Source organism: Condylura cristata, unplaced genomic scaffold, assembly GCF_000260355.1.
Source record: "Condylura cristata isolate star-nosed mole 26May11 unplaced genomic scaffold, ConCri1.0 scaffold00006, whole genome shotgun sequence".
In the NCBI taxonomy this organism is placed as follows: domain Eukaryota; kingdom Metazoa; phylum Chordata; class Mammalia; order Eulipotyphla; family Talpidae; genus Condylura; species Condylura cristata.
In genome coordinates, this window is record NW_004567107.1 from 23,752,223 (window position 1) to 23,780,026 (window position 27,804).

General features: G+C 36.3%; 1 long non-coding RNA gene across 1 annotated transcript in view; it reads left to right on the forward strand.

Moving 5' to 3' along the window:
* The window catches only part of LOC105853299, a 238,879-nt gene that overhangs the window by 37,728 nt on the left and 173,347 nt on the right, over positions 1 to 27,804 (forward strand). The gene's annotated exons all lie outside the window — the stretch shown is intronic.

Genomic DNA, 27,804 nt, shown 5'->3' on the forward strand with positions numbered 1-27,804 from the left:
TATACAATTAGAAGGTCCTCATTTAACAGTTACCAAAAAGAAGGGATATTGAAACTCTTGTTCACTACTGATTGGCATTTATCCTTATCAGCAGTGTGACAGCATTGGCATACATCTGTCTTATGACCCATCAACCCCAGTCCTGGATATAAGTTCCTACAAAGGCAGATGATACACAAAATATAGTAAAAAGCAGAAGGTAAACTACTTTCTTCCTGAAGAAATTGGATAAATAAGACATGCTGGATGGATATTGTAGACTACTATGTAGTAATAAAAATCAATAAAATGAACATATGCAGCATAGATATAGGCACCCAAATCCACACTCTTCATAGTGTTAAATGAGAAGCTACCAAATTGCAAATTGTTTTCCAAAGTGGTCTTACCATTTACACTCCAATAAGCAGCCTATCGGAGAGTTCCAGTTACTCCAAAACCTTACTTACTCTTGATATGGTCAGTTTATGGTGAGTTCATTTTAGTCATTCCCATAACTTAAGTAATTATATCTTGCAGTTTTTTTTTAAAGATTTATTTATTCATACAGAACTGAGGTACAGGCCAGAGATGTGAAGGGTGAGAAGATTCACCAGAGACAGAGTGGGGAGCAGAACAGGCAGATGGACGAAGTGCACTGCCGAGGGGAGCAGTGGGCGGGTCAGGAGAGGTCTGCTGCACCATGTGGTCACCTCTGAGGCAGGTGGAGATCAAACTCATGCTGAAGTGGCCTTAGCTTCTCAGTGCTGTGCTTTAACCAGGGAGGGCCAATATCTTGCAGTTTTGATTAGTATTTTTACAGTGACTATGTTGATCCTCTTTTAATGTATTTCCCTTTTTTATCTTTTTAATTGTTCAAATCTTTTGCCATCTTTAAAATTATTTTTTGTTTTCCTAATGAATTTTCAGTATCTTTATATAATGTAGTTTCAGTTCCATTATCATATGTTGTTTGCATGAAGACTTGTATTCCTATATATACTTGTATTTATGTTTTTGTACTTTTATATTATATATATTTTCATTTATATTCAGAATGCTGCTACTTTGCAAGTATATTTTGCTAGTCTGTGAATTTTCTTTTCACTTTCTTAATAATGTCTTTACAAAGAGCAGGAGTTTTAGATTTTATGAAGACTATTTTTTTTAAAGATTTATTTATTTATTCCTATAGAACTGGGGTACAGGCCAGAGATGCGGAGGGTGAGAGGATTCACCAGAGACAGAGCAGGGAGCAGAACAGGCAGATGGACGAAGTGCACTGCTGAGGGGAGCCGTGGGCGGGTCAGGAGAGGTCTGCCTCGCCATGTGGACTCCTCCCGGGCAGGCGGGAATCGAACTCATGCGGAAGTGGCTTAAGCTTCTTAGTGCAGTGCTTTAACCCACTGCGCCACCAGGGAGGGCCGAAGATTATTTTTTTTTTAATGGATCATGCTTTTTGGTCTTATATAAGAAGCTTTTGCCAAACTCAGTTCACAAGATTTTCTCCTACCTTTTCTATCAGAGTCTTTTTATGTTTTATGCTATGTTAATTCTTAGTTAATTTTTTCTATATGATAGAAAGTAAATTAAAGACTATTTAAAAATATTGATGTTGCTCCCTGCCTCCCACACTGGCAGCTTCAGTTTTATAGTCAGATTTCTAGGTTTTGCTTTTGGTTGGCTTCTGAAACTTTATTTTGTTTCTCTGTATTCCACATATAAGTAATTTTATTTGGTATTTGCCTGTCTTCTATCTTATTTTGCTTGACATAACCCATTCAGCTTCATCCAAGTTGTAGCAAATGACAAGAGATTATCTTTTTTGATAACTGAGTAGTACTTCATTTTGTATCTATTACATAATTTCCTGATCCACTCATATGATTTTAGGCACTTAGTTTCCATAGCTTGGCTATTAATGGTGTTGAAATAACTATAGGAGAGCATGTTTCCCTTTGAATTAGTGTTTCTATGATCTTTGAATTGATACTTAGGATTGGAATTACTGGGTCATGTGGCAGATACATTTTTAATATTTTGAGAAAGCTTTATACTCTTTTTCACAGGGGCTGGACCAGTCTACATTCCTACCAACAGTGGAAGAGGCTTCCTTTTACTCCACATCCTTTCATTTCAATATAGGACATTTTCATAAGTGTAAGGTGTTATCTCATTGTGGTTTTGATTTGCAGTTCACTCACATTAAGTGGTGGTAAGCATTTTCTCATGGCCTGTTGGCATTTTGGAGAAATGCCTGTTTAGCTTCTTCTACTCATTTCCTTCCTTCCTTCCTCCCTCCCTCCCTTTCCTCCTTCTCTCCCTTTCTCCCTCTCTCCCTCTCTTCCTCCCTCCCTTCCTTTTCAATCAGCACAAAGCAAGTTTATTAAGGAAAAGAAAGGTGGTATCATAATTGCAGGAGGGCAGAGAGCTACCTCTTCTGCCTGTTTCTTGGTTTGGTTATGTTTTTATTGAGTTGTGTGAGTTATTTTGTAGATCTTGGGTATCAGTTCCTTGTTGGATGTATGATGTGTGAATATTTTCTTCCATTTAGTAGAGTGTATGTTTGTTTTAGTGACTATATCTTTCATTGTAAAGAGATTTTTGGTTTGATTTTACCAAAAATCTATTTTGTTTTCCTTGCAATTGGAGATGAATCCACAAAGATGTCTCCGAAACCTGTGTTGTGGAGTGTTTTGCCTATACTTTCTCCTGTGGGTTTTATGTTTCCAGGTCTTACATTAAAATATATAACTCGTTTTGAGTTAATTTTTGTGTATGATATAGAGTTCTAGTTTTACTGTTTTGCATGTGGTTGTGAGTTTTCCAAAATTTCCACCATTTATAGAAGAGGCTATACTTGCTCTTTTTTTTTTGTAAGAATTTAGTTGGTTTTCAGGATATTTTGTGGTCCCATATAAGTTTTAATAATATTTGTTCTAATTCTTTCAAGAATGAAACTTTGATAGCTATTGCATTAAGTCTGGCTGTTTTGACACTATTGATTTTTGCAATCAATGAGCATGGAATATCTTTCTATTTCTTTGTATATTTTTCTTTATATAAGTCCATCATCTCCTTTGTTGAATTTACTCCTACTTAATTCATTCTTTTTGTTGTTAGTGTAAGTGGGATTGTTTTCAATTTTTTTTCTGCTTTCCTGCTCATTGTTTGCATATAAAAAGACAACTAAATTTTGTGAATTGATTATGTAGCTGCTACTTCGCTGAACTAGATTGTTTCAATTAGTTTTTTAGTGAGTGTTTAGAGTTCTATTTCTATATTATCATGTTATCTGCAAATAATGATACCTTTAGTTTTTCTTTACCAGTTGGATTCCATTTATAGCTTTTTCTTGCCCAAATGTTCCAGCAAGGACTTCTAATACTATGTTGAATAGTGGTGGTGAAATTGAACATCCTTGTATTGTAGCAGGAAAAGGTTTCAGTTTTTCACCATTGAGAATGATGCTAGTTGTTGATTTGTCACATATGACCTTGATTATGTTGAGGTATGTTCCAGTTATCCCCAGTTTTTTGAGGGCTTTATTTATAAATAGATATTGAACCTTATCAAATGCTTTCTTGGAATCTATTCATATAGTCACATGGTTTTAATCTTTTCTTCTATTCATGTGGTAAATTATGTTGATTGATTTTCAAGATTTTAAACCACCCTCATGTCCCTGGCATAAATCCCACTTGTTCATGGTGTATAATCTTTTTATTGCATTGCTGAATTCATTTTACTAAGATTTTGTTGAGGATTTCTGCATCTGTATTTATTAGAAAAATTGGTTTGTAGTTTTCTTTTTGTGTTGTCTTTGGTTTTGGCATTAGGGTAATACTGTTTGAAGTATTCCCTCTTTATCAATCTTTTGAAGAAATATGAGCAGTATATGTATTAGCTCCTATTTGAAGTTTTGGTAGAAATCACTTATAAGGACATCTGGTACTGCAATTCACTGTTGTGGGAGACTTTTTATTCCAGTTTCAATTTTCTTGCTTGTGACTGGTAGGTTCGGGGTTTTTAAAAACTTTCTTCCTTATTTAGTTACAGGTGATTATACATTTCTAAGAATTTTCCCATTTCTTCTAGGTTATTGAACTTACCACTATACAGACGTTCACAGTAATCTCTTACAACACCCTGAATTTCCAAGATTTCTGTTATTAAATTCTCCTCTTCTCAGGCCCTCCCTGGTGGCGCAGCGGGTTAAAGCACTGCACTAAGAAACTAAAGCCACCTCCGCATGAGTTCGATTCCCGCCTGCCTGGGAGGCGACCACATGGCCAGGCAGACCTCTCCTGACCCGCCCACTGCTCCTCTCAGCAGTGTACTTCTTCGATCTGCCTGTTCTGCTCCCCACTCTGTCTCTGGTGAATCCTCTCACCCTCCGCATCTCTGGCCTGTACCCCAGTTCTGTACGAATAAATAAATAAATCTTTAAAAAAAAAATTCTCCTCTTCTGTTTGACTCCTTTTATTTAAGTTTTCTCCCTTCTTTTCTTTGTCAAAATATCTAGAGGTTTTCCTATTTTGTTTCTTTTTCAAAGAATCAGCTTTTGGTTTTACTAATCTTCTGAATTGTCCTTTTGATTTCTATTTCATTTATTTCCATTTTAATTTTTATTATTCATTTCTTCTACTGGTTTTTGGTTCTGCTTGTTCTATACTTTCCCACCCCCACCCCACATTACTTCAAGTAGGTGAAAGGATTTTTTCCTTGAGCTCTTTCTTATTTCTTGATGTGGGCCTGTATTCCCTTTTATCACTATTTTGTTGTGTCCCATAATTTCTGGAAGATGTTACTTATTGTCATTTGTCTTGAAATATTTTAAAATTTTCTTTATTAACCTAGTTACATTCAGTTACTTTATAGGTTTAGCCTGCCTTCTTTTGTGGTTGTTTTTAGTTTGATACATTTATGGTCAGAGAAGATGCATGGTATGATTTTAGTCTTCATGCATTTGTTCATACTTGTTTTGTGACCCAATAGATAGTCAGTGCTGTCCATATGCTGTTGAAAAAATTGTACATTTTGGGGATACAGCACCCTGTAAACATCTACTAATCCCATGTGGAACAATTCTTTAATGTGACTGTGCCCTTAGTAACTTTCTGTTTGGTTGATCTCAAAGTGTGGAGTTGAAGTTTTTTTGTTTTTATAATGAATGGTCTCATGGATTTTCACCATTTTTTTTTGTTAAAGATTTATTTATTTAAGCATACAGAACTGAAGGACAAGCCAGAGATGCAGGGGTGGTGAGAGCCTTCATGAGAGACAGAGTGGGGAGCAGAACAGGCAGACTGATGAAGGACACTGCTGAGGGGAAAGACAATGCTGGAGGGGGGGAGCATGTGGGTCAGGAGAGGTCTGCTGTGCCATGTGGGTCACCTCCACGCAGGGGATCGAACTTGCAGCTGCAGCCAGCTTGCAGTGCTGCGTCCTAACCCGGTGTGCCACTGGGGAAGGCCCAGTTTTGTTTTGTTTTTGTTTTTTAAATGTTGAAGTGTTTTTTTCACATTTACTTAGTATTTACCTTATTTTTTCTTTTTGATGCTTATATAGCCTTACCTCATAGAATCAGATAATTCTCCAATTGTTTCTTTGTATCTCTCTTCTTCTACCTGAATTCTTTGTGCATTGTCATCTTCAAGGTCATTGATTCCATCTTCTATAAGATCATTCTATTTCTCTAGCTTTGCCCAGATTTTCTTACCTCTGTTGTTGATCTTTTTTCACCCTGCAACTTCTTTATTTTTGTTTGTAAAGTTTCAATTTTAATTCTCTGTTAATTTGTATTTTGGAACACTCATTTGTTCTTTTGAGTTTTCTTCCATCTCTTTGTTATGGAAATTCTGAATTCTGTATCTGATAGTAAGAAATGATTTTCCATGCCCTTGTGGTTGGGGTCTGGAGATTTGTCCTGGGGAGATATTTCTCTTGTCCTTTCTCTTAGTTCTATAGACATGGCGGCTTTAGTTGTTGAACATGTTTTTAAAAGGTGATGTAAAATCTTCATTCAGAAAGTGCAACATCTGGACTTTCTCAAGATAGTTTCTATCAACTTTTTCTTTTTGTGAATGAATCATGCTTTTTTTCCATGTCACTTTAAAAGGCCAGGCATTTAAAATAATATAATGTGGCAACTGTAGAAATCAAAGTTCTGCTCCCCTACAATTTGTTATTCCTTTTTGTGATTGTAGCCATTTGTGCTTGGTGACTTTCCTGAACTAATTCTATAAAGCCTGTGTTCTTTGCCATGTGTTGCCATCAAAGCCTCTGCTTAGTTAGCTTAATGATCGGCTAATGTTCAGACTATTTCCTTAAATTCTTTGCCAATAATTTCCCAAACCTTTGCTGAGGGACTGTAAGTGTTGGACGTACCCTTCTTATTCATCCAGGCTGTTTACACTGCTGTTTTAGCCTTCACCCCTTGCTTGTACAGAACCTCCAAGAAAAATTGGGACCTTCTTAAGTCTTTTCTGGACACATGCATTTCTCCATTAAGTGCATGAGAATTTTGGATTTGAGGAACATGTTCGAGTTTTATAAAACTCCTGTGATATCTCATTCTCCAGATTTTCCTTTTATGTTTTTAAGGTTAACTTCTTATTAGCCCCAACTCTTCTCAACACTCAGGGCAGCCACAATATTAAATGGTGCTCACTAATGGTTTTTGACAAATGCCTCAAGGAAGGGCTATTCTTTCTGAGTAAGCTCCAATTCAGGTGGTATAAAGATAAGCATTGCAAATGGGGCTAATAGAGAAATTACCAAACATGTCCAATAGCAACAATTCTCTGGAATTGCAATATTTAGGCACCTCCAAATATGTCAGCCTTTTCTAGTGGTGGCAAGGCTGCTGGCAGTTACCAGGTTGAGATTGGGAATGGGAGGGGGAATACGGCAAGGTAAAATTCACTGTTTGTATTATAGGTAAGCTATTTTTCTTGTTCCTCAGATTGTTGCAAGTATTTTGTTATTTCCCAAAGTTCTAAAAACTTGATTTTGACATTTTTGTTGGTTTTCTTGCATTTCATGGAAGAGCAGATTTTCAAAGGTTCTTATTTCATCATTCCAAAAGTCACTCTTCCAAACACTTTAGATAAATCCACTGAAATACTCAGATGATGTTCAGTTCTTACATCCTAGGGGAAAAAATCCATATGAACATGATGTATAAATTTATATTTTGAATTTAGCTAGATCATTTCACTTAGATTTTTTATATCTGTACTGTAGAGCTACTGGAATAATAGCTTATTTTTTTGATCTGTAGTTATTCAGTTTTGAAAATTAGACTATACTGGTCATAGGAAATGAGTTAGATTCTTTTATCACCGTTTCTATATCTTTGGGGAGGAGGGAACTTGTTTAAGATAGGTATTGTCTGTTCCTTCAGAGTTTGGCAAAATGTACCTGTTAAGTTAACTGAAGTGGTTATATTTGAAAGGACATATCAGTTTATTTTTGTCATGCTTTACTTTGCCCTCTCTCTCTCTTTTTTTTTTTTAAGTTGTTCTCTCTGATCCTCTGGCATGGAATCCTAGTTTTTGCAACTACATACACTAACACATAAAACTTTCTAACAGTACCTGCTGCTTCTTGCTGAAGAACATTTTCAGAAAAATATTTTTTTTTAGAAAACATTGTTTTTATAGCCCCAAGGTTGTGTGTGTGTGTGTGATTTATTCTAATTTTCAAATGTGAGTATTATCCATACAGAGGTTTTTACCTGAGAGTGACTGTCTCACTTTTCTAAATGTCTTTTATGCCAAACTCCTTTTAAACTTACATTTGGTTGCATGCAATTCTTAGCTCAGTCCTTGTAGCATCCATGGAGTATGATTTGCTTACCAGAGAGGCTATCATCTGTCCTCTCTGTTTTTCTAAACCATGAGATAAAGGACAAACTGATACTCTAAACCATGGGATAAATAACAAACTTATAGTGCCCATATGAATGGCACAGGACTCTTTCTTCCACACCCCACCTACAATTTTTTTTTGAGAATTTCCATTTCAGCATATAGTATATTCCTTTTAGTTTTGCCTTTTTTAGTGAATGTCATTCCCCCCTTAACAATACTGGAAGTACCTTCTTTGAATGAATGTAGAAAGAAGAAAGGATTAAAAGAAGTCATTTAAAAGCAATCTGGTTGGCCCTGACTCTAGTTTTCTGAACCAGGGAAAAGACTGTCAATGAGAGACAAGTGTCTTCATATCTTATTTCATATTATTTAGACTTTTAATTTATTATTAGTGCTCTTGTGAAGCCACCAGTTGTTTTTCTCAATCCAGCTCCATAGGTCTTGTAGATAGTGAAAATTCTTTTCCGGATTCTGGCAAACAGCTTGTCTACATGCTTCAGTTTTCAGGCTTGTTTTTCAATTTTGGATTTTCCTCTTTCTTGGTGATTTTACAGAGCTTCTGGAAGTAACTGCACTAGGGATTGCTAATTTGATTCAATTTAAAAAAGGAATTCCATTGCAAATGAGTTTAAAAATAAAATTTCAAGTTATATTAGGAGTATTTGAGGTTCACTTTCAAGTGGTTTAATTTATAGATTAACCTGTGGAGGTTTTTCATTTTTATAATATATATTCTTTCCTTTCCAGAAATTTTACACAGTTTAACATACATTTTGCATTTCTCCTTTCAAAATCTCTATTTTATAGTTTTGTTATCAGGATGAATAAATTTTTTTTAATTTTATTTTTGAACAACTTCTAATGATACAGCAATGGTATAGAGGAGTGGAAATCATTTAAAGTTAACTGATAATTATATCACTGGTCAAAATTTTTTTATAAAATGATATTGCCTGAAAATAACATTTCCTTTCCTTCTGTAACAGTTAAAATTATTTAATTGTCTTTATTTTTGCAAGAGCCTGATATGTAGTGTTAACTAGTAAACAGTGATAATGGGCATATAAATTTTGTTTCTGTACTTAATGAGAACATCTCTAATATTTTATATTTTCCTGTTACATGGAATGCTGATTCATGGGTTAGTGGATACTGTTTTGATTTGAATGTCTCTCACATAGTAAGGATTTAATAACATTTTTGTGAAGTTAAAGTGAAATTTCTTTTTGTATTTTCTGATTAAATATATAAATAACTTCTTATATTTTGAAAACCATTAAATATGTTTTTTATTTTTTATGTTATTAATGTGGTATATTATTTTGGTAATTTTTAAATGATAAATATTACTTAAGCTCTTGTGACTAATCCTACTTGTTCATAGTATGTTGTTTGTTAGTGAATAGTTGAATTCTGCCTGCTAGTATCTTGTTTATCATTTTTGCAAATATATTAATAAATGAAATTGGTCAATAGTGCTTTTGTTGGTATTTATGAGGTTTTTGGTAAACCATCATAGTTTATGTATGGCTTTACCATTTTAGCTAATGTTCATAATGTGAATAATACATTCCTTGATCGTTTTAGATAATTGATCTAGAAACTCAGAACAATTTTCTGCTTTGTTATTATTTCCAATTTATTTTTTAGTTTTTATCAAATTTTATAAAAACAAATTTTAGATTACATGAGATTCATTTCCTACAAGTGGGTATCCATTCATTATATTTTATGTTTTAAAGATTTATTACTTCTATTTAATTTATTTACATTTTACTTTCTTTTTTTAAAAAATTTTTAAAGATTTATTTATTTATGCATATGGAACTGCAGTACAGGCCAGAGGTGCAGGGGCGGCGAGAGGCTTCACCAGAGACAGAGTGGGGAGCAGAACAGACAGATCGACGAAGTACACTGCTAAGGAGAGCAGGGGGCGGGTCAGGAGAGGTCTGCCACGCCATATGGTCTCCTCCAGGGCAGGCGGGAATTGAACTCATGAGGAAGTGGCTTTAGCTTCTTAGTGCTGTGCTTTAACCCGCTGCGCCACCAGGGAGGGCCTACATTTTACTTTCAATTAAATTTTTATTATTGGTCTATCTTCTTTCAACAAGTCAGATCACAATTTTATTTTCTCAATTACACTTCTACTCAATTTTCCAGTATAGTTTAATTTTGTTTTTCCCTTGTTTTTTTTTTAACCTTTAAAATATTCAGCTGATTTTCTTTAATTTTTAAAAGATGAGATGAATAACATTATGCCTTTTTCTCTCAGTTACTTTTGCTGCTTTCAGTAGGAACACTGAGTTTTCAAGGACATTGTTTTTTATGTTGTCTACCATTGTACTATTGTTCTATAAATACATTGTGTTTATGGACTTTTTAAATAATCAAAGGTTTTGTTCATTTTCTTTCTTTCTTTCTTTCTTTCTTTCTTTTTTTTTAAAGATTTATTTATTTGTACATACAGAACTGGGGTACAGGCCAGAGGCTCAGGGGTGGTGAGAGGCATCACCAGAGACAGATTGGGGAGCAGAACAGGCAGATCGACGAAGTACACTGCTGAGGGGAGCAGCGGGTAGGTCAGGAGAGGTCTGCCACGTCATGTGGTCACCTCTGGGGCAGGCAGGGATCATACTCATGTGGAAGTGGCTTTAGCTTCTCATGCAGTGCTTTAACCCGCTGTGCCACCAGGGAGGGCCAACTTTCTTTTTTTTTATAACAATTTTGTCAGAGTACCTAAAGTTAGTATTACCAGGGGGATGGTGAGCTCTCTTCAAAAACTGGTGAGGAATGAAGAGCATATTTAGCGCTGCTTTAGTGGGTGTATTAAGGCCAAGATTATTATAACCTTATTATTAAGGTTAATGTTTGAATAACAGAAATTACCAATGCATCTCTATGGGTTACACATTAAAAAAAAATTCTGGTAACTATATTATGCTCTAAGAACTTACATTTACAACTCAGTGTCCTAATACTTTATTTCTCTACACCATTTCATAGCTTGCAGGAACTGTTTTCATAGCTATTCCTTTGATCCCATAAGAACTTTCTGAGACAGATAACTAGCATATGGTATTGATCTATCTATTTTATACACCAGAAAATCAAGGCTCATGGGAGTCAGTGATTTTCTCAAGTCACCAGGTCAAGCAGAGCAATATCTGTCATTAGAACCAAGTCTCTTGTTTCCTAGGCTCATGCTTGTTGCAAAATATCACAGTATTCTAAGTCAATACTAAGTTTAAACACTCCACGGTGGATTCTTTCCTAGTAGTTGGCTATAAACGATATATAATTTTAATAACATATGCTTATTTCCAGAGAAAGGATTTTACTCTCATTCTACGCCAATGTTATTTTAATGTGTGACATTACATACATAGCAGGCCGCATACTTTTACGTGAAAAAAAAAATCAGGAAACAATGTTTGCATATATCTATTTTTGAAAATCTATTCTAATTTAAGGAAGCGTGATGATTGAAAACCCATGTTTCAGAACAAATTAGAATAAAAATTTCTGTAATATTCTGACTTTACCCTCCTTTGAAGTCAATGTAATTCTAATGAGAATTCTAACCTAGGGGAATACTTAAAAAATTTTTACCCTGAATTTTATGAATGAACTCTCAGGACAGGTATGTGTTGGAATTTTATACTTTCCTTCTTGTCTCCCTTTTCCAAAGAATACACCACTGGAGATTCTTCTTGGAAACGAGGCTAACAATTTTAGTGACAATAATACCTACTCATCCCCCTATTTTGTACTTTGAAGTTTACAAAGCCCATCCCCTGATAATCATTCTAAATTCCCATGACAGAGACAAGTTAAGGATTGTTAGACCTGTTTTACAGAGCTGCGAAGGGTCCTTCCTAAATTCACGACGCGTGGAATTCTGGTTTAAACCCACATCCTTTGACTCAAGACTTAGGACTCTTTCTACTATACTGTATTACCTTCAGTAGGGAGATCTCTTTGATAATCAGAATGCTAATGTTAACTCATTCTACAATGACAAAATCATGGCCACTTTGCGATACTGAAGAATAGAAGTAAACAGTTTTCTCTAAGGTATGAAATGTTTCAGAATGAAAATATAAAAGGTAATGCAGTTCAGTATAGGGACTTAAAAAACAAACAAAATACATGTCTGTTTGAACTCATTGGTATTGTTATTTTGATCATCAATAGTCATTTGACTTTTTTTTGGTACCACATTCTTTGGTATCACCTGCATGACATAGCTAGGATACCCACAGGAACAAATACATGTACACAAAGAGTTAAATGCCTATGTACTTACAGTCAGAGATGCGTATATTCATATGTGCGAAAATATTTCCTGTTAAGATTCCCCCAGCTTCCCAAGAAAATTAGAAATACCTAAAATAGAACCAGAATTCCTGTCTCCCAGGCCTTGTCCATAGGCAACATGAGCACAAAGACAGGCCTCCAGAGAAAAAAGTCTGACCAGTTCCCTGAACAGGCAAATAAATCAGGGTATACTGTTCTTTGTTTGCGCAAGGGGAGGTTCTGTGTGCCGGCATCTTTCTCACTTCTGAATGCAGCCCTAGTGCTGCAAAGTTATTTCTTTTCTTTTCACCCTTATTGTCATTTCTGACTGTCTAGGTTATATTTCAGCTGTACACTTGGTAGCACTCTACTTCAAAATAATAAATGACAGGGACGAGGCCATTCTAGAAATCTTTACTTACACTAGCAGATGAAGACTGGATCAGGGCATCCAAGTGCTTTTGTTAGTATTGTTTAGCCCCTGAATCAGGTGCCATGTGTTCTCCTGGTCTTCATGCCCATGAGATTATTAGCACGGCAATCCCAACCGCCATTCAGTTGTCCGTTCAAAGAACGGATATTGTCATTTTCTTGAAAATTAGTAATGAACCTCTAATCACCAAATCCAGTGCTCTATTCTTGACCCCGATCATCCCAGAAATCTTTGCATTTCAAGAGGAAAATAACAGCTATCATCAGGAGCAAACTTGGGTTTAGGGATGATGGCAAATGAGAGGGAAGGCAGATTGCTCAGCCAGTAAATATTCTATGGCAGAAATCAAGAAAAGCAGGCTATGTCCTAAGGTAGAGAAAGAAGAGTGTGATAAAGATTAAGAAAGGATTTTAAATATCAGCTCAGATATCCAGTAAGAGATAGCAATAATTCTTAGATTCAGTGAAAAATATACTGGTTACCAGAGCAGATATGGAGAAGGGGGGGAGGGGAAGGAAGGCAGGGAGGGGAAGGAAGATGAAGAGATATCATATTGGCACTATTGGCGGGTGAGTGAAGTCTGTGCATGCATGGAGGAGTGAAGTTGTACCACCCAAGTTATATAGTGATATAAATAGTTAGCAAATCAATAATATTTGAGAGGGGAAGGGATATTTTGTTATTTATTAAGATGCTATCTACAACCGTCCACATTACCAGCAGAGCTATGGAAGGATCCATTCTGCTATATTAAAATAGAATTTTCTAAGAATAAAATGGATATTCATTCACTTACCTTCCATCTCTTCATTTTGAGGTTTTCTGCAGATTCATTAAACTGTGCTCTCATCACTTTTTTTGATGTTGAGCGATAGCAATGAAAATTATCAAAATCTCCCGTTAGTCATTTTTCTTTTTGGCAACGTGTTCTCAGTTCCCCTTTCCCATATTTCTGTTTGGTCATATAGTATAAATAGGTTAGCATTTGGGTTACTTACATTTTGTTCCATCTGGTCATAATTCTTTCTTTTTTAAAAAATTGAAAGCAAATTATATATGATGTATATTTTATGGTAAGGCATAGTCTATGAGAACTTTTGTCTTTGGGGCAACTCATTGATGGATTGTTGTGATTGTAATTCAGATTTAGGCAATGGAATATTTATAGCATCTTGAATCTAGACATAAGATAGATAAACTTTTTTATCACAGAAATACTTATCATTGAAAAACAAGTTATATTTTAGAAAATAGATAAGCAAAATGCTTTTTCCAGATTAGAAAGTTACTTTTGTCTACAAATAGAAACTATTTTATGAATAACCTCATTTGTACTATTATTTGATATAGTCTGAATAAAGTATTTATTAATAATTTAAAATGGAGTGATCAAATTTACTTTTGTGTGTTTTCAATTTTTCACTATATGGAATTTCCAACTGTTCAGTTTATAAGGAAGAGGCATTTCTTTGCTTCAGCTTGTTTATAGGAAGCCTTAAAAAACTGAGGACAGAGAAAAATCATGAACAATAGAGTACCTCCTGGTAAATTCCTAAGTTTCCTGTAAGTATTGTAGTAATCTCAACTGTGTCAAGCAGCAATAGAAAATCTGCATATTTATGATTAGAGCTGTGAGGTGGAGAAGAATGTATTTGAAACCAACTGAACTCTGTCCAGTTAGTGAGTGATAACATCTACTTTGATTTTTCCCTTGATCATCTTCACAGACTTCTATATACACTGTACTCTCATCCCCCATTCCCATGACTGTGTTGATTTCCGTTGAATTCAATGAATTTTACTGACATTTGGATTTAGTTTCCTGTATAGATGAAATTGTTGATATTTGATAGTTTTCTTTCACTTATGAAAGTGGTTTAAACTAATATTACAGAGTATCTCAAAAAGTGGGAAGGAATATATATATATATATATATATATATATATATATATATATTTATCAGAGATGAACTTTCAAAAGAGGGCTTTTAACTGAATGGATATTAGAGAGGAAAATAAAAAAATAAATGTAAGAACAAATGGATTCCAGTGACTAGGACCACAAAACCAGTGGGTGACAGTGCCCAGAAATTCCCAGGGGGAAATAACAGGGCCAATATCCTCAATATTTCCATACCAAATGCACAGAATGTAAAACTAATATGGAACCCTTGACAAAACAATACATTGGGATTTGGTAAACACAGGTTCCTGTCCCTCCAGATGAGCCACACTTGTAGGGTCTAAGAGAGTTGTTAGTAGTTGAAACTAGCTAGTTAAACTAGCTTTTGCACCATTGGAGTTATTGTTCCTGGTTGACCTTGGTACCTTAATCGATGGTCATTGGGCAACTGACTATAAGATTATCCACTCTGCATTTCTTCTTCTGATTTTGTAGTTCTTATTATTAGATGCTCAGTCATACATACTACTGAGTGTGTAATAATATTTGCATCAGTGGGCTTCACATGTATTGTAAAGTATATCAGATTTGTTCTGTCTTGTTCTTGGTGGACTTATGTTTGTGATTCATAGAAGGCACTATGTTCAAAATATAATTTCCATCTTCTTTCTCCTTCTTGACCGCTAAAGGATTAAGTCTCAGTGCTAGTATTTGACTAATTTATCCTTCCCAGACCACTAAGGCAGACTTTTGTTCTTTTGGTATTTGCAAGATTGAAAATATTTCCATAATAATTATATAAGCCAAAGATGATGTAATACTTTAAAAAGAACACTTGCTACAGATTTAAGGAGTGCTAAGGTAAAGATAAGGTCTTAGCAATGTTTCAGTAGATTCTCAGAGCCTCTTGAGAATGCCCCCTCTCTTTCCCCCTTGTATCACAAGAGCAGATTGGGCATCCAATGGGCTGTTGGGAGAAAGACACTAGGGTGGCACCATGCTTTGCTGATGGTGTGTGAATGCTCATTCACAGAGAATCCTGGGAATTTCTTTATGTGAATCAATTTTACAACTCCTTCAAAAACAGAAGGTGGTGATTTCAAGTGACTTAAAATAAGACCCTTACAATCACTCAGAATGAGAAGAGGGGCACTAAGGGAGCTGTAGGTTGGCCTCAGAGAACAGAGAAACTAACCACTGTGTACCATAAATGCAGTATTCAGTCTGGAGTCATAATTAGGCAGCAGGTAAGAGGTACTTAAAATTATCTATGATTAAAAGGTTAAGGAATTTGCACAACGATTTTCTTTACTTTTTTTCTGAAACCCTTCCTCACTCAATTTTTGGATTGAGAGCTGTGGTTTTGTGGTTGATATAGTCCATTTACTAAGGGTAAGAAGAGGGTGAAGAAGGTGTCCTAATCATCTAAGTACCAAATTTCTATGTGTATACATGCATGCGTACACACACCTGTGTGTATGCTGCACATGCCTTCTGAACTCTTAGGGTGTTATGTACTGGTTACCGGTGATCACACTTTTCTTTACTAGTACATTCAAACAAAAATACATGTGACCTTTTGTGGAGCTAGTTACCTTTATTTCATTTTTCTTCCCTTTTTCAGTTTAACCAGTTCATATGATGAAAAGTCTTCATGTATTTTTTTTATCGCCATTTCCTTACTGTAAAGCAGATGCCAATGTAATGTTTATAGACTGTATGATCTTATACAGCCTTGCTCAATGCCTTCATCCACACAAGATGCCTCCCATCTTGACAAACTTCTGTCATTAGAGAAGTTGAATTCGCAGGAAACAAGGCAGAGAAAAGTCCTGTAGGCTCAACCTACCTTGCTGCCCCTGGGGAAGACTTGTTTGGGACACCCCCATTTAGCTGTTCGATTTTGATGGGGATCGTTAATATTTTCCACATAGGATTGTTTTGTCAGAGATAGTCTGTTTACTAAATGAAAATTTAACTATTTAATAGTCATCATCTTACTTTTCGGATGGTGATTTGCTTTTACAAGAGCTGTGATTCATGCTTCTTAGTAAGCTGGATTTTTAAAATATTGACCATCAAATTTACTGGTTTATGATTTTAGTGTTTTAAAGGAGCAAAGAATATTCCATGAAACAAGGACAGTTTTATTAATAAGTGGTGCTGGGAAAACTGGACTAACATAAATAAAAAATGAAACTACACCATTACTTCATACCATGCATGAAAATCAACTCAAAATGGATAAAAGATTTGGACATAAAACCGTAAAATATGTAAAGGAAAATATAGGTAAAACACCACAAGACACACATCTCAACATTTAAAAAAAAAAATTAAATAATGTTCAACACCATCTTTAAAGACTCTTTACCCAAAGCAAAGAAAATGAAGGAAAAGATAAACTACATCAAATTGAAAAGCTTCTGCACAGTAAAAGAGACATTAACCAAGACAAAGAGACACCCTACTGACTGGGAGAAAATCTTTACACCCACACAACAGACAAGGGACTGATCACAAAGATATACAAAAAGTTCACTCAAATCAACAAAAACAAAACAAACAACCCAGTCAGGAAATGGGCAGAATTTAGAAGACACTTCTCCAAAGAGGAATTGCAAATGGCCAACAGGCATATGAAAAAATGTTCAACATCCCTCATAATCAGGGAAATGTAGATCAAAACCACAATGAGATAGTACCTCATGCCAGTGAGAATGGCACATATTAAAAAGCTAACAACAACAAATATTGGTGAGGATGCGCTGAAAAAGGAACTCTCCTACATGGCTGGTGGGAATGCAAACTGGTGCAACCACTATGGAAAGGTATATGGAGATTTCTCAGACTACTACCATATGTTCAGCAATTCCACTCCTAGGGATCTACCCAAAGGACACAAAAACAATTGTTCAAAAAGGTACATTACCCCTATGTTTATCACAGCACATTTATAATAGGTAAATCCTGGAAACAACCCAAATGTCCAAACTAGATGATTGGATCAAGAAGATGTGGTATATATACAAAGGAATACTATTCAGCAATCAACACAATGGAATACTATTCAGTAATCAAAAAAATAAACTCATGTCATTTGCAGCAACATGGATGGAGCGGTTTATGCTCAGTGAAACAAGTTAAAAGGAAAAAGAAAAATATCAAATGGTTTCACTTATAGGTGGAATTTAAGAGAACCAAATAAGATGGAGGAAAAAATGTATTGTTATTACAATACAAAACACAGCAAAAAAAACCCCAAAACAGGTAGACAAGAGATACTACACGGGAGGATTTGTATGTACTCTACGTTTGTTCAATACAATACTGTTTGCAATAGGAAATATGTGCAAATAAGATAAATGTCCATTAATAAGTGATATATTAAATAAATGCAACCAGTTAAAAACAAAACAAACAAAAATTATTTTACATATATATATAAATAAAACTTTAGTGCTTTATTCTTAATTCTTCCCCTAACTATTTTTCTCTTTTGAACCTACAGAGTTGTATGAAGTAGAGAAGGGATTGAATAACTTGACAAAAAGAAGCCCTTTCTACAAATAAAAGACATACCAAAAAAGTATTAACTAAACCAACTAAAAATGCCATCATGTAATTGCACTTCTCCCAGGGAAACCTGTATTTGTTGGGTGTACTCTCTGGAAAATGACACCAAAGCGGTTCACACATCTCCAGTTATTCAAATGGAGCTTAGGTCTTGACATGATTAGCAAAATGGGTTTTCCAACACATTTATTTTGGGGACTTTTACTCTCTGTGAGTCTTTAATCTGATTACCAAACCTGTCCCTAATTTCATTGTTCTGTGCTTTTTCTCTCATTGAGGATGCTATTGGGGAAAATTCACAGACACATTACTCAGCCTGGTGAGAATAAGGGAAAAATGACCATTTTCTGACATTTGCTTTTTAAGGAGATTTGCTTGCTTCCCTGTTTGATTGACTGCACTGACATTCTAGTCAAACATGGAAGAAAGACATCATTCTCAAAGATGCTATTTCATGTAAACGCCCTCTTAGTGTGGCTCTATACCCAAATCCCTAGGGTCCCTGTCACGCACCTCTCTTGTTATGTAGGCAAACCTCCTCTCCAGATCCTCCTTTACCACGTCAAGCCTTTTTTTTTTTTTTCTTTTTTCATTTTTCATAGCAACTTCCTCTTCTGAGTCTAAAATGAAAACCCTTACATATTTTCCTTCTGGATCCAGGTTCACTTGACTGCAGACCAAAAAAGATTTGTGGGTTAGCACAGGACCAATGCTGCATATGACTAAAACTATTTTCTCTTTCCAAGGACAGATCCCATTAATAGACCACCTTTCAGTGTCCCCAAACTCCTTAACCAGGTTAGTCCATTGTCTTGTCCTTTGGCTCAAGGGCTTGACCATTTTTGTTTTTCTCCCAGTTTATACATCCACAACCATATCCTCCCATGCCGCTCATGCATCCATAAAGCCTCTTGTGAGCTTCCTGTTCCCCCAAATAAAAGTAACCACTTCTTTTTCAAATCCCACAGCATTTGTCTTATGCCTCTAAGCATTTTCTCTCTCTACCTGTAGTTATTTTACTGCATGGTTTCCATATTAGAAGCTAAGACACTTAAACAGTAGACATGTCTCAGTCTCTCTGTATCTTTTGTAGTCTCTGCTACAGATCCCAGCACAGGGAACACTCAGAAATGCTGAACACTGATGAAGAAATAAATAAAAGTGAAAGGAATATAAAATTAGGTTTGATTAATCATTAAGAAATGAATGGGAGTCTTCTGTCTTCTTTGAAATCTTGAGGTGAGGGAACAAGCTAAAACCATGGGGATGGGAGTCTGACTCAACAAAATTCAAGCTATGGGAGTTTATTGGTCAAGATCCACGATCCCTTACTAGAGAGATTTTGAATTTCCTTTTTTAGTTTGTAAGGGAGATGTTGGAACTCTAGGTATGGGTAGATAGAGCAGAATAGGGCAACTAGAACTCTTTGCTAGATTTATTATTGTTTCTAAGAACCTAGCAGTCTAATTCAGAGCAGGGATTGTCAAAACAAACAAACAAACAAACAAACAAACAAACAAACAAACAAACAAACAAAAAACTTTGATTCTAAAGGTCCCAGCAGCTCCTAGGAATGAATGGGAAGTCCAGTTCTAATTTGCAAAGATAGCTGCATGTTTAACCCCTTAAACATTGAATAAAATAAATGATACACATTATAACATCAAAATAGCAACCAAGTTATGATAGGACACTTAATGGCCTTTGCCCCTAGAATTCTCAGAACATGCCGTGAAAAGTCACCTATCCGAGAGAATGTACTTTCCTGGCAGGACACTTGGCTTTGGACTAGGAATATAAAAATCTCAATCACGGCTCTGTATTTCCAGGAGTCTGCACCAAAGCCCATATTTTACTATACCCATTGTCCCCTTCCTCCATTATGTTGGTGGAAATTCTGTTTTCCCCAATAACAAGCCCAAATCCTGGTCTTCTTTGAGCTTTGTCTCACTTGCCTCCCAAACAAACATTTACAGACCCAGATTGTATCACTTCTGAAGTGACACCTTGCATGCCAGGACTGGGAAGCTGAACACTATTTTACCCGCTTCCTAATGTTTCCATCTCTTATAGCTCTTGTTTTTATTTTCCAAAATAAAAGACTTTCTTGTCCCATGCTCAGCATGGTCAACACCTGTCAGTGGTGCTCCGTTACTTACACCATAAATTCTATGTCGAACGGTCTACAGAACCCTTGATAGTCCCTCCCTTTACTCTTGTTCTTTCCTGTCAAAGCTTGCTCATTCTTTAAGATTCCCACATCTCTATGTAAATTGCCTTCCTTGAGGTATAGCTCCTTGAGTGCAGGAACTGAGTTGGCCTTAACACTTAAGACAGTGTCTGGCATAGAGAAAGTCTTGAACTCTGGCTTCATGAAGGTAAAGACTATGTCTCATCCGCCTTTCTAATGCCAACATGCACATGGTGTCTAGCTCCAGAAAACACATTTTCAATGATGAATAATGAAAACAAACTTGTTTTCATGAAGGATTCAAGTCCAACCTGCTTCTGATGTCTCTGTAAAGAAGAGTCAAACTATGGGTAAAATGTTGATTCTTCTATTGTCTTTGCTAGTCAGACTTTGAGCTTATCACTGTTCTCTTGGTTTTTCTGCTTTCTTATGAAGAAGAAGTTAACGCTTAGATCTAATTGTGTGTGTGTGTGTGTGTGTGTGTGAGAGAGAGAGAGAGAGAGAGAGAGAAAGAGAGAGAGAGAGGTAGGAGAGAGAGAGGTGGGGGAGGGTAGATGGAGGAAGAGAGGGGAGAAGGGGAGAGAGGGAGAGAGAGAGAGAATTCCATTGGTATTTCCTTGGGGACAGGGAAATAATCTTCCTCACAATTAGGCTTCATTTATATAAATTACCACAGGGTGATACCAAGGCCAAAAGAAGTTGAAGTTTAGAGTTCAAAGAGGTCCTTTTATCTCCTGAAGCTGGAAGAAGCAGTGATTTATGTTTGCAGCCTTGACTTGGCTCCACATCTTGGGCCCTAATAATGATAAATCACATCAACAACTAACTCATCCTCTGTAGTTTACAAAGTACCTTTGTTTCTTTCTGTTTTCTTTCTTTTTTTGCTATAGATACTTTGCAAGCACTTTTAAATATCTAATTATTTCACTGGAGTTTGTTAACACATTAAAAAATAGCCTGAGTAGAAATGGTTATAGTTGTTTTATTGCATTTTGGTTTTAGAGTTAAACAGTCTTAAGTTAAAACATTTTTATGAAAACACTCTTATTAACTGTATGGCCTTAATCTCTCTGAACTATATAAAATGAGGTTAATAGTGGTACTGACATCACAGGTTTATTGTGAGGGATTAAAGAAAATAATGCTTATAGGCGGTTATTGTGTCTAGATCACAGTACATGATAAAATAGAATATCTATTATTTCTTGAGAGGGACCCCGGTATTATTTCTTACGTCTTTTAGGCTACAGGGCAATCTTAGCATCATTGTTTAATTTTAACAGTGTCAGTAAAAGATTTCATTTCTATAACTTGGGTTGGATGTTGGTGTTGAGCCTAGAAATTTAACTCAGGCTCCCTAATTACCATTACTCCTGGAAATTCTTGTTCTTGTTTTACTTTTTTTGAAGTTGCTGTAAAGAAGAGACTCAGAGCCAAGTCACTTCAAAGAGCTGACTCTCTTGGGCCATTTGGAGGATTCAAACAAGCTTTATCTTTGGCCATTTTCATATAACTACCTGCATCCTATGCCACTCCTTAACCAAGAAAGAGCTTAAAGGAGTTCTACTTTTTCTATAGATCATGATTTCCTTGAGGACATCAACTATTTCTTGCCTAGCATAAATGCTGGCACTTGTGCAAGTTGTCTTGTGCTTTTCTTTGCATGTATGATCCCTATGTGTATATGATTCCTAAGGAGCATCAATTAGAAAATTTTAAAAACAATACTAGGGTTTTTTTTCTTGAAACCATCTGATACTTATCTAAGTGATATCATTTAGCATAATTGCTTTCTGCTCCATCTGTGTTGCCTCAACATTGCCTTTTTGATGCCTGAGTAGTATTCTATCATGTGCATGTACCAATCTTCTTTATCTACTTATTTGTTTGGGGTCATTTGGGTTGTTTTCATGTCTTATATAATGTAACTAGTGTTGCAATACTCATAGGAGTTCAGGTTTCCTTTTGAATTAGTGTTTTTGTATCCCTTGGGTAGATTCCTAGTGGCAAAATTGCTGACTCATATGATAGGTTCATTTTTTAGTGTTTTAAAGAACATTCATTCAGGGCCCTCCCTGATGGTGCAGCGGGTTAAAGCACAGCACTGAGAATCTAAAGCCACTTCCGCATGAGTTCGATTCCCGCCTACCCTAGAGGTGACCACATGGTGTGGCAGACCTCTGCTGACCCACCTGATGCTCCCCTCAGCAGTGTACTTTGTCGATCTGCCTGTTCTGTTCCCCACTCTGTCTCTGGTGAAGCCTCTCACAGCCCCTGAGCTTCTGGCCTATACCCCAGTTCTGTATGCCAAATAAATAAATCTTAAAAAAAAAAAAAAAGAACATCCATACAACTTTCCATAGTGGCTGGACCAGTTTGCATTCCCACCAATAGTAAAAAAAGAAGACAAAACCTGCAAGCTGACCATGGACCTAAAACATAGGGAATGGAGTGGGGGTGGGGGAGTAGGGGAAGAGGAAGAGGCATCAGTATAGGAGAGGAAAGAGCACAAGGGACTATGGCGGTGGATCATGAGTGTTGTGGTGGTGGAAGAACTACAGGGACCACATGGAGGGGATAAATCAATATTATTCCAAAATTAACGAAGATGGAAGAAAAAATACTAAATCTAAAGGAAAAAGATAATAAGGTTATGTAAGAACAAACACAGAAGCAGCAAAAGGTGTTACTGTTACAGTCATGATTACCTTAGATTCTGCTTTCTAAGTCCTTGCTGCTCAAAATGTGGCCTTACACCAGCAGCATCAATATTACCGGGCGCTGGTTAGAAATGCAAAATCTCTGCCTGTCCCCAGACCAGCTGAAACAGAATCATGAGATTCTGATTTTAACAAGATTCCCAGAGAAAACTCTGCACAGTTTGGAGAACACCCTGTTCTAAAAGACATGCTCTCAGTCCAATCCAGTGGGCCATGCCTGAAGGACACAGTGGAAACTCGACTCTGCTCATCTGTGTAGTGACACTGCTGTTAATAATTATAATAATCCTAGTGATTGTTAACTCAACTGCTTCACAGTCCTGTTTGATACCTTTTCATTCTGTTTGATACCTGCTCATTTTTCTCTACTTGCACCATTTTGGCAGACCACTGAAATTTAACTTTTAGATTTCTTGGTTTATCAACTCAGCAGTAAGCATTCTCCCTCTTGACATGGTTTTCCTGCAGACTACTAGTTCTAAAGTAGCCCCCACCATCTTGTGGACTACTCTCATTAAGCAATCAGTATTTCACTACTTTGTTGTTCAGGCCTTAGTCAACAGGACTTTTCTTCCTTTTTTTTTAAATTTATTTTTATTTTTATAAAGATTTATTTATTTATGCATACAGAACTGGGGTGCAGGCCAGAGGTGCAGGGGGTGGTGAGAGGCTTCACTGGAGACAGTAGGGAGCAGAATAGGCAGATTAAGAAGTATACTGCAGAGGGGAGCAGCGGTCGAGACAGGAGAGGTCTGCTGCACCATGTGGGTCACCACCAGGACCAGGGACCGAATTCACTGAAGAGGCTATGGCTAGCTTGCTGTGCTGCATCTTAACCCATTGCGCCACACAGGGAGGGCCCCAGTGGACTTTTCAAAGGTGTCTATTAAGAAAGTGTGTGTGTGTGTGTGTAGTGAAAAAGCAGCCAAATATACTGAGCTCCAAATGCAATGTGCAGATATTAGTGGGAGAATTTTAAGGGATGGTGGCAATCCTGTACTAGACTTTCCTCTTAAATGCAGGTGCTACATTTGTTGCACAACATTTCTATTAAAAGAACTTACATGATGGGTGCTCCAACATTGAATTTAAAGCAAATCAAGCCACTGGGGCAAAGATATGATTTTTAAATGTTTTATCTTTGGGAACAAGAGCTGTTTCTGAATTTCTTCTCTGTTGAATTGTTTTGTGTGTCTAGCAAAAGGCCACAAGGAAACAAATTCAGTGCAAAGAAATGAGGTACATAATGACCTTGGCTGTTTTTATCATATTTTTGGTAATGTTCTTTCACTCTTCATAAGGTTTCATGGTGAAATAACACCCTTGTCAAAATGTCTCAGCGCTACAATAATAGGTGATGGAGAAATGATGACAGAAAGAAAACAGGTGTTTTTAGCTCACTAAAACAGCATCCAAACAAAGATTTATACTCTTATCTGCTCCACTAACGTATTTTAGAACTGAAGTTCTTGTTCAGAGTAAAAAATGACTGTGGGTAAGGTTCACTTTCTCTAAAGGAAAAAATTTAGCTTTCATATTATTAAAAATAGGTTCACTATTTTAAACCTCTATGATTGCCAATGCTGCTGTTTCAACACTGGTAGACAAAAAAATCTGTGAATGACTGTTCTCTGTTAACATGTACTGAGGAGCTAAGAAATATTTTCTTCCTCCCAATATGGAAACACCTTTCTATCTCTCTCATATATTTATAAAAAGCTATTCATATTAATAATGTTTCATGTCTCTGTCATTTAATTAGAGCTAGGTAATTTCAGGTGATATACTGTCATCAATATTTATTAACTTTTTGTCCCTTTCTCCAATGCAATGATATGTGATTATATTAGGATTACATAAGATTATGACACAAACATACCTGCAAACTCTATATTGCTGTACACTGTTGTTCTTTGCATAAAATTGAAAGCAAAATGTGATGAGAAATTTGAATAAATGCCTTATTCGATGATGATGGTTTCATATATAAGCTGTTCTGGTAAAAGTTGCATTGTGACTACTACTTGGGGCCTGTTATCTTATCGAAGAGAATACTATGGAATTTTCTTTGCAACCAGGTACTCTACATAGAAGTTACTTTCTACTGAAGGAAGCCAGCTTTGCACCCCACAAGTGAGGTTTGCCACAGTTGTCTGATCCTCCCCACCGGAGGAGTCTCCTGGTTCTGTTGCCTGAAACCACACCTTCTAGTAGGGGACTTCTCTGCGTTGGTGAGAAGAGCCACATTTTTCTATGAACAGAACTTCAGGACACTGCTTTGGAGAAGCCATTTCATTTTCGTGTTTAAAAATCTTGCTATGTTTGACTTGTAGAGTACAGAAGTAAATTATGACATGGAATTTTGTGGTTCAATATGGTAATCTCTAGTCACACGTGGCTGTTAAGGATGGTTGATTAATTACAAATGCACACAAAATCTCAGACTTAGTTAAAAATAAAAGACAGTGCAATATATTTCATTAAGAGGTTTTTAAATATGGATTAATAACGTTGAAATGATATTTCAGAACTATAGAGCGACCGAGTCCATTCAAACTGTTAAAACAAAATGCCATAGACAATCAGGGTAAAACTTATTATTACTACAGTCAGCTAGATATGGTAAGGTTAATAAAGTTTAAACATGCAAAAGAACCCAAGTATTATAATTTGGGTAAGTAACAAGCAACAGATAACTATTTCTCACAGTTGTGGAGACTGGGAAGTTCAAGGTCAAGGCAGTAGCAGTTCTGGTGTCTGGGGAGGGCCTCAGTTCTTGGTTCACAGACCCTGGTTTTTCACTGTAACCTCACTGACAGAGGGGGCACGTGAGCTCTCAGGGATATCTTTCATAAGACCGTAGTCCCAGAGTCCTCATGACTTAATTATATCCCAAAGATTCAACAAACAACACATTGGAGTTTAGGTTTCAAGATATGAATACTGAGGGGGCACACACATTCAATCAACAGCATTAAGGTAAATGAAAACTTATTAAAAGTAATTTTTATTATTGATGATGTCCTTTTTAAAAAAAACAAATTCAATTATTTGTTGAAAACAAAATATCAGTTAACAAATATGCAGATTTTTATGGGGAGATAGTTTAATGCCAGACAGACACATTTATTTATTTATTTATTTATTTATTTATTTATTTTATTGTGGTAGAGTTAGCTTACTCTATTGCTATTTTGGAATTATAGGATCGTCCCCTCAGGTTTCCGGTGCAGTCATTTTGGAAAATGGTCTGGACCTCCCTTTAAAAACTAAAAATAGAAACACCAAATGATCCAGCAGTCCCATCTCTGGGCATCTATCAGAACAACATGCAAAGTTACACCTGCACAATGTTTACTAGACCATTATTTATTAGAGTTAAGTTCTGGAAACAACCTAAGTACCCAAGATAGAAACCTGGATAAAGAAGCTGTAGTATAGAGACACGATGGTATACTCTTCGACTACAAGGAAAGATGAAATCCTGCCTTTTGCACCAAAATAGAAGGACCTAGAGAGAATTATCCTAAATGAAGTTAGCCAGAAAGATAACATTGGATGATTTCTCATATAAACAAATATATATGAGAAATATAAACAAAGTGGATGAACTGACAAAGCATAATAAAAATAAAGCAGCACACATTGATAACCAAACTGAGGTCACCAGAGGTGAAGAGCATTTGTAACGTGAGCTCACCTGGCTGCAACCTCCATGAAGATGTCACTGGGCTTTTTTCTTGTTTTTTTTTTTTTTCTTTTTCTGGTACTAAATAAATACTGGTTGAATGAGTGGAGAGATTGCACCTAACTAGGAGTTCTCTTAATGCTACTTTACTCACCACGACATGGTTTCCCTCCTGGCAATCTTTTCATGGAAAAAGGAAGATACAGCTTGGGCTGAGCAATTCTGCTGACACCCATCCCTGCTTAGATGGCAGCTCAAGAGCCAGGCTTATTGTCTAGCATTATTCACCCCATTTCTTCCTTCTCTTCCCTACCCTCATCCCCCAAGAAGTCTCATCTCACTCAGGAGTTTCGTCTTTCTGATAATTGTTTACTGATTTAGTTTTCTTGGTTTTTATTAGGCATTTATATGCTCTGCCTGCTATTCTTTATCCTTTATTTCTTATGTGGAGATTATTCTGAGTTGATCAATAAAAATTTAAATGCCTTGATCTCTCTCCTGAATGTTCAGAGAGTTTAGAGTATATATTCTGTTTGGACTTCTCTGCCATGACAGTTTATTGTTTCTCTTTTGGGAATGTTTTGTAGTTTGGCTTTTTTTTTTTAATGTCAGAGGCCAAAGTCTAATGATAAAATATTGCTCCTGATGTGTTTTTTGAAGCAAAGATTATAAACAATATCATTTTCTATTCTTACATGTCTGGAGGTCAGAAGTCTGAAAATCATTTCTACAGGTCTGAACTCTAGGTGTTAGCCAGACCACGCTCCTTCTGAAAGCCCCAGGAAATGACTCCCTTGCCTTTTGCACCTTTCTGTGGGTAGCCTCACTCCTCAGTGGGTTGCCTCCCCAGAGCCAGGAGTGCTTCTTCTTGCTTCGGATGTCACATTGCTGCCTTCTGTGTCTTCGCTGCTTCCTCTCAGAAGAACACTTGTGATTACATTTAGAGCCCATCTGGATAAACCAGATTAAATCTCCCTATTTTAAGATCCTTAACTTAATCACACCTGCAAAGTCCCTTTTGCCATATAAGGCAACATTTAGTTTCCAGAGATGAGGATCTAGATATTGTTGAGGACCATGATTCAACTTACTGCAGTAAGAAAACCAGCAAAAATGGGGAGGGTGTATAATGGACATTGGT